Raw genomic sequence first — 13,600 nt, 5'->3', positions numbered from 1 at the left:
CTTTTAAAGTTAAATTCAGTTCAATTAAATTATTTTAGTAGCATGTTATATTCTTATTACATGTTTCAGTATAGTTAAAGTTATTTCTAAAAATCACCAGAAAGTACTCAGGTGATTTTACCCCAGTTTGTACTGATGTGAATGTGTTTCCACAGTATATGGCTAGTTGTAGTGATTTTACCCGCTCTACACTATCGTGAATGTGTTTCCATAGTGTATGACCAGATTATCAAAGGTCTTTGGGACCCACTCTCGTACACACATAGGCTTTGGGCCGTGTACTAGGGTGATTAGCCTTTGGGGCAGCTCTGCGTACTTATGACCAGATTATTAGATTATCAGCTATCAGATTATCAGATTTGAATGGCTTTGCCTTGTACATTGAGATTACTCTGTACATGAGTAAGCCTATTCGTTGGGTACGCCTTTTGGTGTGATTTTTCAGTATTTAGTCAGTTCTCAGATTTCAGATTGTGGAATTCAGTTAATTCAGTTTTCAGAATAAAGCTTTCAGCTTATAGTATTGAGCAGCAGCAATATTTCATAGATTTTCATGAATATCAAATTCTTTATATTTGTTATACCTTACAGATACTTATCTAGAATTTAGAACAAAGAATTTTATAATGTAATTATGTTTAGTTTTTAAAAGTATTACTAGATTCAGAAATTCTCAAGGATTTAATAAAGTTAAAATTTTTAGAAAATATGCATCAATGGAAAAAGTTTTCTTATTTGCAAATCATCCACTCATTGAGTTACATTCTCATATTTTTATCACCATTTTTCTTAGCAGATGGTAGCTACGTTGAGACACATTGGAGCCTGTCGATCTACGAGTCGAGCCACATGGTGTATTTATTGTATGTCTAGTCTTGTCAGTACATACATTACATATTTTTGGGATTGATGCATTTTTATCAGAAAATGTATTTATATCATGGGTCCACTGCATATTTTTATATATGTTTTGCAAATGGAGTTACCTGGTTCGAAAGGAGTGTAAATTTCTTTCCAGTACACTTATTTTGAATAGTTTGTATTTCCAGGGACTAATGTGTCCTATTTTAAATTATATGAATGGATTTAGAAAATTGATTTTTGTTTAGGCGGATTTAGTCCATATTTCAAAGTAAACTCTGTCAAAATTCTTTTAAAATATTTTTCGGTCAAGCAAGTCAAGGTTGCCTTGGTGTTGGGTCCAACATTTAGCTGGTATCTACCATCGACACACGACACGTATCGAGTCCATTAAGGTGATTCGAGACGGATCGTGTCAATACCTCTCTTTTTATGTCTATAAATATATATGTACATGGGTTTGTATGTATATATGTATCTGATTATTGCGTGTTCTTATGGATTTTGATGAGAATTTGAGATTTTGCTGTTTGTTTGATGTATGGATTTGTAAGCCTTGTTACGTTTTGAGGCAGCATCGATTACTGTTCTTTAGTTGAGAAATTTTAGTTCTAGTTATGGTTTTTGTAATTACAGACGATGAAGGACTAGCACTCAATTTTGCTGCTTCGATTGTGGATTTTAGGTTCTTAGCTTATGGATATGTGATTCTATTATCTATAATGGCACGTTTAAGTGGCTATTTCATTATGGAGTTTAGATGTTATTTAAGTTTATTGGAAAGGAAATTTGTTTATCTTTTTGATACCTCTGTACCATTAAAAGGGAATTAAAGGATTGATGACTCTGTTTCTGTGTGTCGATATAGTTAGTGGGCTGTGGAAATGTTCATATGACATCAGTCTGAAATTTTTAGCTTGTCTCAATGAAAGAATAACTAAATTATGTATAAGTGAAAGTTTGAAACCCTATGAACTTTTGAGTGTCATGATTGAAGGGCTCTAGTTTTTGCATAGGTTTTACGATGAAGAGTTGTAAGAGTTCTATTAACATGAGTTCTCGGACTATCTGCTATGGATCTTGATTATGCCCTCAAATGATGATGGTTTTCATTTTATTTTTTTCTTTGGATATTAATATGCCCTGAATACATTTGTCTCAAATTGGTAGATGATTTTTTTGTTTTCTAATGCTAATGTTTTCAGTTGATGAATTGCAGGTATTTTTTTAGAGCAAAATTCTTATAGATTCTGTTTCGATTTTGAAATATAGAATCCAGTAAAAATGGTAAGCATGCAGATTGATTTATATATTCAGATAGCCTTTTGGATTTTCCGGATTGGGTTTCTAACAAAGAATTTTTACTTGATTTCTGCAGGTGAAGTTCACAGTCGGCGAGCTCCGTAGGATTATGGACCACAAGCATAGCATTCGTAATATATCTGTTATTCCTCATGTTGACCATGGTATGGAAGCTGCCAAATGTTGTTTAATTGTATATGACATTCATGTATTACTGATTGGCAGGGTTCATGTTTGGATAGAAGAGTCAACAACTCATTAACCATTCTATGGTTGTGTAAGTACTAAGTTTTCTCTTTTGTCATTCTTACAGGGAAGTCCACTTTGACTGATTATCTTGTAGCTGCTGCTGGTAATATTGCTCCAAAAATTGCGGGTGATGTTAGAATGATCTGTCCATACAGTTGGCAAGTGATCTGTCCATACAGTCACGAGCTCAAATGATATCAGCATCCAATAGAGATCCAACAAGGAGAGAAGAATCTAGAAGCAAAGAAGTCTAGAAGCTTTGGATTACCAGCATTCTGTTATGCACATGCTTTTGCCACCGTTTCTGTTTTCTGATCGTAACAACTTTTTTTTTTCTTTTTCTTTCTCTTATACAGCATTGTAAAGTTGTGTGTGTGTGTGTGTGTGTGTGTGTGTATATACATTCTTCAGAAAATAAGCAAGAAAATACACATAAATTATTGTACAAACATCTTCTTATTTGTTCTCATTTTCTTCTCATTTCCTATTTGGTATCAGAGCCAGCAATGGTTGAATCAAATGTTGAAATCTCGAATGCTTCTCCAAATACAAATCAAAATCCAGACACCAATTCTAATACTGAATCCAATTCAAAAACTTATGATCCAACATACCCAAGCAGTCCTTATTTCATTAGCAGCAATGATGTTACACGAACTGTATTAGTTATACACATGTTGGAGGCAAACAACTATCACTCTTGGGCCAAATCCATAAAACGAGCCCTTAGAATTAAGAACAAATTGGGATTCAAAGATGGAAGTCTCTATGAACCAAATGACCCAAATGATCCTCTGATGGAGCACTAGCTTAGATGTAATGACATAGTGATTACGTGGCTGCAAAACACCATGGCAGTGGACATCAAATGCAGTACTGTGTATGCGGAGACGGCACATCAGTTATGGCTGGAACTGGAACAACGATTTGCACAACAAAATGCACCTAAGATTTATGAAATCAAGAAAGCCATCATAGTTCTGGTTCAAAATCAGGATGATGTAAGTGTTTACTTTTCTAAGTTCAAAACTCTTCTAGATGAGTTATTGAACTATGAATCTATCCCCAATTGTACCTGTGGAGGTCTGAAAGTGGTGGTCCAGAATCAACGGCGAGATTGGGTGATGAAGTTTTTAATGGGATTGAATGAATTATACAAGGATCTTAAGGCCCAAATTCTGTAAATGGAGCCTTTTCCTACCTTGAATGAAGTTTATGTAACCATACAACAAGAGGAGAAGAAGGCCCGTCAGTGAGACCTTATGTTTTATTACTAGAGGAAATTTGAAAAAAAGTGGATGGCTAAATCCCTCGTTACAAAAGAATGATTACTACTGTACACACTGTAAAATTGCAGGGCATCCCCTTGAGATATGCTTAAAGGCCAATCCAAACAGACCTATGTGTTCCCATTGCCAAATGCCTGGTCACAAGGTAGAAAAATGCTTCAAATTGCACGGGTATCCACTAGGCCACAAGCATGAAGGAAAGAACAAATATAGATCAACTGCAAACCTAGTTTCTGCCCTTATGCCTCTAAATTAGGAGCAAAGTAACAAAGGTCAATTATCTTTAACTCAGGAGAAGTATTCTCAGCTCATGGCTATTCTCAAACCATCAAGTAGTCAGCCCTTCATACCTTCAACAAATCAAGACCAAAGTACTATTACTTCAACCTCAGACAATGCTGTCCCGGACTTTCTGGTATATCACATTGCTTGTCAACCATTAAAACTAAATCAAAAAATAATTGCAGTGTTCCTTGGATTTTGGATACTGGTGCAACAGATCATATGGTCTACTCACCATCATACTTTTCATCTGTCAAATCACAGGCAGCTTGCTCTGTAGCTTTGCCAAATGGAGACATTGTGCCTGCAACTCAGATTGGCATAGTTCAAGTCACAAAATCCTTGGTCCTCAAGGATGTGCTTTGTGTCCCTTCTTTCTCTTTCAATTTAATATCTGTTAGAAAACTTACTCAAGAATTGAATTGAAGTGTTGTTTTCCTCTCTAGTTGCTGCTACATGACCTTTTGACTTGGACAACGATTGGAATGGGTGAATTAAGGTCTGGTCTCTATCGTATCCTACAAACAACAATCTCTCCTGCAGCTCTTCAACAAACATTGACTCACGTGGCTACAACTCCTTCCATTTCAGCTTCTGTGATCAAACCATCTGAAATTTTTGACATCTGGCACTATAGATTAGGACATCCATCACAGTTCTGGTTCGAAATTAGGATGATGTAAGTGTTTACTTTTCTAAGTTCAAAACTCTTCTAGATAAGTTATTGAACTATGAATCTATCCCCAATTGGACCTATGGAGGTTTGAAAGTGGTTGTCCAGAATCAACAGCGAGATTGGGTGATGAAGTTTTTAATGGGATTGAATGAATCATACAAGGATCTTAAGGCCCAAATTCTGTTAATGAAGCCTTTTCCTACCTTGAATAAAGTTTATGCAACCATACAACAAGAGGAGAAGAAGGCCCTATCAGTGAGACCTTATGTTTTATTACTAGAGGAAATTTGAAAGAAAGTGGGAGGCTGAATCCTTCGTTACAAAAGAAGAATGATTACTAATGTGCACACTGTAAAATTGCAGGGCATTCCCTTGAGAGATGCTTAAAGGCCAATCCAAACAGACCTGTGTGTTCCCATTGCCAAATGTCTGGTCACAAGGCAAACAAATGCTTCAAATTGCATGGGTATCCACTAGGCCACAAGCATAAAGGAAAGAACAAATATAGATCAACTACAAACCTAGCTTCTGCCCTTATGCCTCTAAATCAGGAACAAAGTAACAATCTTTAACTCAGGAGAAGTATTCCCAGCTCATGGCTATTTTCAAACCATCAAGTAGTCAGCCCTTCACACCTTCAACAAATCAAGACCAAAGTACTATTACTTCAACCTCAGACAACGTTGTCCAAAGCTTTCTGGTATATCATATTGCTTGTCAACCATTAAAACTAAATCAAAAAATAATTGCAGTGTTCCTTGGATTTTGGATACTGGTACAACAGATCATATGGTCTGTTCACCATCATACTTTTCATCTGTCAAATCACAGGCAGCTTGCTCTGTAGCTTTACCAAATGGAGACATTGTGCCTGCAACTCAGATTGGCATGGTTCAAGTTACAAAATCTTTGGTCCTCAAGGATGTGCTTTGTGTCCCTTTTTTCTCTTTCAATTTAATATCTCTTAGAAAACTTACTCAAGAATTGAATTGTTGTGTTGTTTTCCTCTCTAATGGCTGCTATATACATGACCTTTTGACTTGGACAACGACTGGAATGGGTGAATTGAGGTCTGGCCTCTATCATATCCTGCAACCAATAGTCTCTCCTGCAGCTCTTCAACAAACATTGACTCACGTGGTTATAACTCCTTCCATTTCAGCTTCTGTGATCAAACCATCTGAAATTTTTGACGTCTGGCACTATAGATTAGGACATCCATCACATTCAATTTTCTCTCTCGAAGATGAGGTCCCTAAACTTGCTGATTCCAAGCCATGTTGTGTCTATCCCTTAGCTAAAATGCACAAGCCCCCTTTTCCTGTTAGTCAACACAAATCAGAAAAATGTTTTGATTTAATGCATTGTGATCTTTGGGGACTTTGCAATGAAATTAGTTATTATGGGTCTCGCTATTTCCTAACAATTGTGGTCGTGGATGATTTTAGTAGATGTACCTGGGTATACATGCTGAAATTAAAATCTGATGCTTCAAATATGTTACGAAGCTTTTGTACTATGATTGAAACACAATTTGAAACTAAGATAAAAGTTATTCGAATAGATAATGGGGGAGAATTTGATATGAAGAAATTTTACCTTGAAAAGGGGATAATACATCAAAAAACATGTGTTGAAGCCCCTCAACAAAATGCCATAGTTGAGAGGAAACATCGACACATTTTGAATGTTGCGAGGGCTCTAAGGTTCCAAAGTGGCATTTCATTGAAATATTGGAATGATTGTGTCCTAACTACAATGTATCTTATTAATAGAACCCCTTCAACCCTTCTAGATCACAAAAGTCCATCTGAAGTTTTGTTCCAAAGAAAACCAACATATTCCCATCTAAAGGAGTTTGGTTGTCTTGCCTTTGCTACAACTCTCTTAGAAGGTAGACATAAATTTGATTCTAGAGGTAGGAAATGTGTCTCTATAGGATATCCTTTTGGAATCAAAGGATAAAAACTTCTTGACCTGGAAACGAAGAAAGTTTTCTTATCTAGAAATGTAGTTTTTCATGTAACCTTGTTTCCTTTCAAAGAGGCTACAAAAATCAATGATGTGCTAAGTCCCACTGATTTGTGCTATCCTCAAAATCCTCTTGTCTATATTCCAAACAATTGCACATCTCCAGAATCCACCGAACCAAGTAACCAACCGTCGCCTGTTTCTAGTCCTATAGAAGACATTGAACACATTGATCTAACAGATCCTCAAACTGATCAAACCATGCAGCAAACGGATTTACATACTGCAAATATAGAGACATATCAAAACACTCCTCACTTACCAAGAAAATCCACTAGAATCAGGAGAGTTCCCTTGCATCTGCAGGACTTCATATGTCAACAGGCCACTTCATTCATTCCATTGCAAAACTTGGACAAGGCAGAGGGTTCAATTCATTCAGGTACTCCTTATCCCCTTAGTGTTAGCATGTCATACGATAAGTTGTCCATTCCTCATAAAGCTTTCGTCACTTCCATAACTTCACAAACTGAACCTAAAAACTATCAAAAAGCTATAAAATATCCTGAATGGTGTGAAGCCATGAAAGCTGAGATTAAGGCACTTGAATTAAATGATACATGGCTCATTGTTGATTTGCCACCTGACAAAGAAGCAATAAGGTGTAAATGGGTATATAAAATCAAGTTTAATGCTGATAGAAGTATCGAAAGGTACAAAGCTAGGCTGGTTGCAAAGGAGTACACACAACCAGAAGGTCTAGATTATCATGAAACATTTTCTCCAGTGGCAAAACTTGTCACTGTTCGAAGTTTACTTGCCCTTACAGCCATAAAAGGCTGGTTCTTATATCAATTGGATGTTAATAATGCATTTTTATATGGTGATTTGGATGAGGAAGTATATATTCAATTACCCCTGGTTATATTGTTGATGGGAGTCCAAAAGTATGCAAACTTCGCAAAAGTATATATGGACTTAAGCAAGCCTCACGGCAGTGATATTAAAAGTTGTCTAGTTTCATTATTTAGCATGGTTTCATTCAATCACGGGCGGATTATAGCTTACGAGGAGTACTAAGACTCATTCACGGCTATTCTAGTATATGTTGATGATGTTATCTTAGTAGGAAATTGTATGGATACCATCAACAATCTCAAAGCTGCTTTGGATGCAAAATTCAAAATCAAGGATCTAGGAAAGCTGAAGTATTTTCTAGGAATCGAGGTTGCAAGAGCACAACATGGAATATACATATGTCAGAGAAAATATGCTCTAGACATTTTGGAGATTCAGGGACCATAGGCTTAGCACCATCTGAAATACCTCTTGATCAAAATGTTAAGTTAGCCAAGGATAAAGGGGATTTACTTACTGATCCTTCTATCTACAGGAGGTTGATAGGGCGGTTGTTGTACCTAACTATAACAAGACTAGATTTATCCTACTCAATTTAACTATTGAGTCAATACATGGACATGTCTTGAGTGCCACATCTTCATGCAGCACACAAGGTCTTAAGAATCTTAAAAGGGCACTAGGTTAAGGCCTATTTTATCCCTCTACATCTGATCTCCAGAAGGGTTATTCAAATTCAGATTGGGGAGCCTGTCCAGATAATAGAAGATCTATGACAGATTATTGTGCTTTCATAGGATCATCACTAGCATCATGGAAGTCAAAGAAACAAAATGTGGTTTCAAGATCATCCTCTGAAGCTGAATACAGAGTAATGGCACAAGTGAATTGTGAGCTAACATGGATGAGATTTCTATTTAGGGATCTACAGATTGAACATAGCCAGGCAGCAAATTTATACTGTGATAACAAGTCTGCTATTTATATTGCCACAAATCCTGTTTTTCATGAAAGAACCAAGCACATAGAGATCGATTGTCATCTTATTCGAGATAAGATACAAAATGGGAGCATTACTACTGAGTATATTCACACTGGTTTTCAAGTGGCAGACATGTTAACCAAGGCCTTGAATTCTTCGAGTCTTTACTTACACATGAACAAGATGGGAGTAGTTGACATCTACTCTCCATATTGCGAGGGGTTATTAAATGGTGAAGAACAACATAGACAGCTGGCAAGCGATCTGTCCATACAGTCACGAGCTCAAATGATATCAGCATCCAATAGAGATCTAACAAAGAGAGAAAAATCTAGAAGCAAAGAAGTCTACAAGCTTTGAATTACCAGCATTCTGTTATGCACATGCCTTTGCCACCGTTTCTGTTTTCAGATTGTAACAATTTCTTATTTTTTCTTTTTTCTTTCTCTTATACAGCATTGTAAAGTTGAATATATATACGTTGCAAGACTCTTTAGAAAATAAGCAAGAAAATACATAGAAATTATTCTGCAAACATCTTCTCATTTGTTCTAATTTTCTTCTCATTTCCTATAGAACGTGGTATCACTATTAAGTCCACCGGTATTTCTTTGTACTATGAGATGCAAGATGATTCTTTGAAGAGCTTCAAGGGAGAGTGAATGGGCAATGAGTACCTCATCAATCTTATTGATTCTCCTGGGCACATTGACTTCTCTTTTCAAGTCACGGCTGCCCTTCGAATCACTGATGGTGCTCTTTTTGTCGTTGACTGTGTTGAGGGTGTGTGCGTCCAAATTGAAACTGTCCTCCAACAAGCTCTTGGAGAAATGTTGACTGTTATCAAGATGGACAGATGTTTCCTTGAGCTTCAGGTTGATGGAGAAGAGGCTTATTAGACATTTCAGAGGGTCATAGAGAATGCAAATGTCATTATGGCTACATATTAAGATCCCCTCCTTGGTGATGTCCAGGTTTACCCAGAGAAATGTACTGCTGCTTTCTCAGCTGGTTTGCATGGCTGGACTTTCACTCTAACAAACTTTGCTAAGATGTACGCCTCTAAATTTGGTGTTGATGAGTCCAAGATGAGGGGGTGAAAATTTCTTTGACCTTGCCACCAAGAAGTGGACTACCAAGAATACTGGTTCTCCTACATGTAAATGTGGATTTGTCCAATTCTGTTATGAACCTATCAAGCAGATCATCAATACTTGTATAAATGATCAGAAAGATAAGCTTTGGCCAATGTTGCAAAAGCTTGGAGTCACTATGAAGTCTGACGAGAAAGATTTAATGGGCAAGGCATTGATGAAGCGTGTCATGCAGACCTGGCTTCCCGCAAGTACTGCCCTATTGGAAACGATGATATTCCATCTTCCATCGCCTTCTAAGGCTCTAAAGTACCGTGTAGAAAACTTGTAATAGGGGCCTATGGATGATGCTTATGCTAATGCTATTAGGAACTGTGATCCTGATTGGCCTTTTGTGCTTTACATGTCAAAGATGATTCCGGCATCTGACAAGGGTAGGATTTTTGCCTTTGGTCGTGTATTCTCTGGCAGGATCTCAACTCAGGATCTCAACTGGTTTGAAGGTCAGAATCATGGGTCCTAACTATGTCTTTGGAGAGAAAAAGGACTTGTATGTCAAGTGTCCAGAGAACTGTTATTTGGATGTGAAAGAGGCAGGAAATTGTTGAGGATGTACAATGTGGGAACACAGTGGCTATGATTGGTCTAGATCAATACATCACAAAAAATGTGACTCTGACTAATGAGAAGGAAGTTGATGCCCATCGAATCAGAGCCATGAAGTTCTCTATCTCACATGTTGTGCGTGTGACTGTCCAGTGCAAAGTTGCATCCGATCTTCCAAAACTTGTTGAAGGTTTGAAACGTTTGGCCAAGTGTGATCCTATGCACTGGCGGAGCCAGCACCCGGCGAGCCGGCGCGGCCGCCCGTACTGGCTCTGGCAGGAAAGGATTTTCACGTTGATGTAGTTATTATGTTAAATATGTAAAATTGTACCATTATTCGCAGTTATGATTGTAGTTCTTTTGGTAAGGCATTGGTTTTGCAAGTGAGAGGTAACCGGTTCGACTCCTCTCCTTTCCACTTCTTCTTTTAATTTTTCAAATACAATAAATAATAGTTAAATAATTGTATACTATTTTGTTTTAACTAGCACTGATGTAGCTTTGTATCTCAATTGGGAATTCCATTTTTATCATATCAGAGGTGTGGGATTCGATTCCTTCACTTCTTCTTCTTCTTTTTAATTTTTTAACACAATAAATAATAATTAAACAATTCTATATTAATAGTTTTTGTTTCTAAAAAAAATTCTTTAAAAAAACTTGTTAACTCAAATTATTACTTCATAGTATATACTTTTATTATTATATTTTATCAATTTATTTTGTAAAATTTAAATTTGGACAATTTAATTATTGATCTTTATTATTTTAAGAGTTTGAAAAAAAGATTTCTTTTTTCGGGTAAAAATAGCTTTAAAAATCATTGCTTTAAAAATTTATTGACTGAAATTATTATTTCATAATATATACTTTAATTGTTAAGTTTTATCAATTTATTTTGTAAAATTATTTGTTCTTCTAAGAGTTTGAAAAATACTTTTCTTTTTGGGGGCAAAAATAGCTTTAAAATTCATTGTTTTTTTAATTTTTTTCTTTATCGATTAATCAAGACATATAAACTTCATCTTGTCTCGCTTAAATTCATAAAAATTTGAAACTCGATAATAGGTATATGACTCAAAAAATGTATTTTTATTCTTTATTATTTTGAATTGTACTGAATTATGTTTTAATATTTATATTATTTTACATTTTAGTGCATTTATATATTGATTGGAAATTCTTTTAATATAAGTTAATTAAATATTAGTAAACAATATCGTTATATTGGACGGTGTTTGATAAATGCTCCACTCTCCGCCCTAGCTCACTCGAGCAGCTGGATTCGTCCCTGATCCTATGGTTGTTTGCACCATTGAAGAGTCTGGCGAGCATATTATTGCTGGTGCTGGAGAACTCCACCTTGAGATCTGTTTAAAGGACTTGCAGGAAGATTTCATGGGTGGTGCTGAAATTATTAAGTCTGATCCAGTTGTGTCCTTCCGTGAGACAGTTTTGGAAAGGTCCTCCCACACTGTTATGAGCAAATCACCTAACAAGCACAACTGACTGTACATGGAAGCTATAGACCTTTGGAAGACGGACTTGCTGAGGGCATTGATGATGGGCGTATTGGTCCACGAGATGATCCTAAGGTTCGCTCGAGAATCCTGTCTGAAGAGTTCAGTTGGGACTAGGAGCTTGCAAAGAAAATTTGGTGCTTTGGTCCTGAAACCACTGGTCCAAACATGGTAGTTGATATGTGTAAGGGAGTCCAGTACTTGATGAAATCAAGGATTCTGTTGTTGCTGGGTTCCAATAGGCTTCTAAGGAACGCCCCTTGGCTAAAGAAAACATGAGAGGTATTTGCTTTGAAGTCTGTGATGATGTTCTTCACGCTGATGCGATTCACAGAGGTGGTGGTCAAGTTATTCCAACCGCGAGGAGGGTTATCTATGCTTCTCATATTACTGCCAAGCCTCGCCTTCTAGAACCTGTGTACCTAGTCGAGATCCAAGCACCCGAGCAAGCTCTTGGTGGTATCTACAGTGTTCTGAACCAGAAACGTGAACACGTGTTCAAAAAATTGTAGAGGCCGGGTACTCCACTTTACAATATTAAGGCATACCTCCGCGTTATTGAATCATTTGGATTCTCGAACACCTTGCGAGCTGCAACCTCTGGTCAAGCCTTCCCCCAGTGTATTTGATCTAGGGTTGGCAACGGTTCGATTATGGGTTGGTTCGATCAAAACCACAATCGCATCACCAATTTTTTGACCATATCATAACCACGTAAATCGGTTCGGTTCGATTCGGTCCGGTTAATAACCACAAAAATAAATTTTTTTTATAGATTCATCCATCAAATTAATATAAAACAATTTATGAAAAAAGTCAATGAAAACAAAAACACAATATATTGTATTCGACACGCCTTGGACTTGACTCAAGTCTATATTATAATCAGTACTGATTGAATTTATCCTCTTTTCGAAAAAATTTGAAACAATTTTTGCATCAAATCCTGAAAATGTGTCCCTAGAATTGGATATAAAATGCAATCAGTTTACAGATACAACCAAAATGACTGAGATAAAATTTTTGTTCCAATAATCTTGATTAAGAAGGCCCCTTACCTGAGGTCCTGTCTTTTCTTTAAAAATTGAAGTCCAATCTGATTCAAATTGAAGTCGTGTGGAAAATTTTCTAGAGGCGCCGACGGCTTGGACCATGGAGGTAGTTGCGTGAGTTTGTGGTTTGTGTAGAGTAGGGTTTGCATTTATATACTATCATACTAATACTATTATTATGAGCTAATGGTAAGTGGGCTGATCGGCTGGGTCAAGTAGATGTAATGGAGGAATTTTATTTTGGGCTGGATAGAAAAATAGTGTAAAGTCCAATAATCAATTCAATTATTTTTTTGGCGGGTAATTGGTTCGATTTCGGTTCTACGGCGTAAATACCATACCCACACCGCCACGAATCGGTTCATTAAAATCAAATACCATATTCGCCTCATTGCACCATCGGTTCGATTTTTTTCGCCCCATTCGGTTCGGCTAACCGCGATTTTCGATTTTGACGATTCAAATTGTCATTCCTAATTTGATCGCTGGGACATGATGTCATCCGATCCACTGGAAGTAGGATCTCAAGCTGCAACTTTAGTAACTGAGATTCGGAAGAGGAAGGGTTTGAAGGAGCAGATGACACCACTCTCTAAATACGAGGATAGACTGTGAGACAATGAATAGCTACTTAGACAATTTTGATACCTTCGGTACTATTCATCATTTCTGTGAGATTTTTTATATATATTTTAGTTCATTTTGTTCATTTTCCTTGAGCTCCGGGTTGGAATCTGCTATGGTTTTGCTTTCGATCTTACAAAGACAAGGATTTTGTGTCTCTCGAACTATTCAGCTATTGGTTCAAGTTATATTTCTGATTAATAAATGCTTGCCTTTCTGATTCCAATAATTGAG

General features: G+C 36.7%; 1 pseudogene; it reads left to right on the top strand.

The window, feature by feature from the left end:
* The window catches only part of LOC111402384, a 20,260-nt pseudogene extending 6,862 nt beyond the window's left edge, over positions 1-13,398 (top strand).
* The last annotated feature ends 202 nt before the right edge of the window (positions 13,399-13,600 follow it).

This window comes from Olea europaea, chromosome 10 (genome assembly GCF_002742605.1).
Source record: "Olea europaea var. sylvestris chromosome 10, O_europaea_v1, whole genome shotgun sequence".
Taxonomy (NCBI): Eukaryota; Viridiplantae; Streptophyta; class Magnoliopsida; order Lamiales; family Oleaceae; genus Olea; species Olea europaea.
Note: the sequence above shows the minus strand (reverse complement) of the source record. Positions and strands in the feature narration are given on the sequence as shown.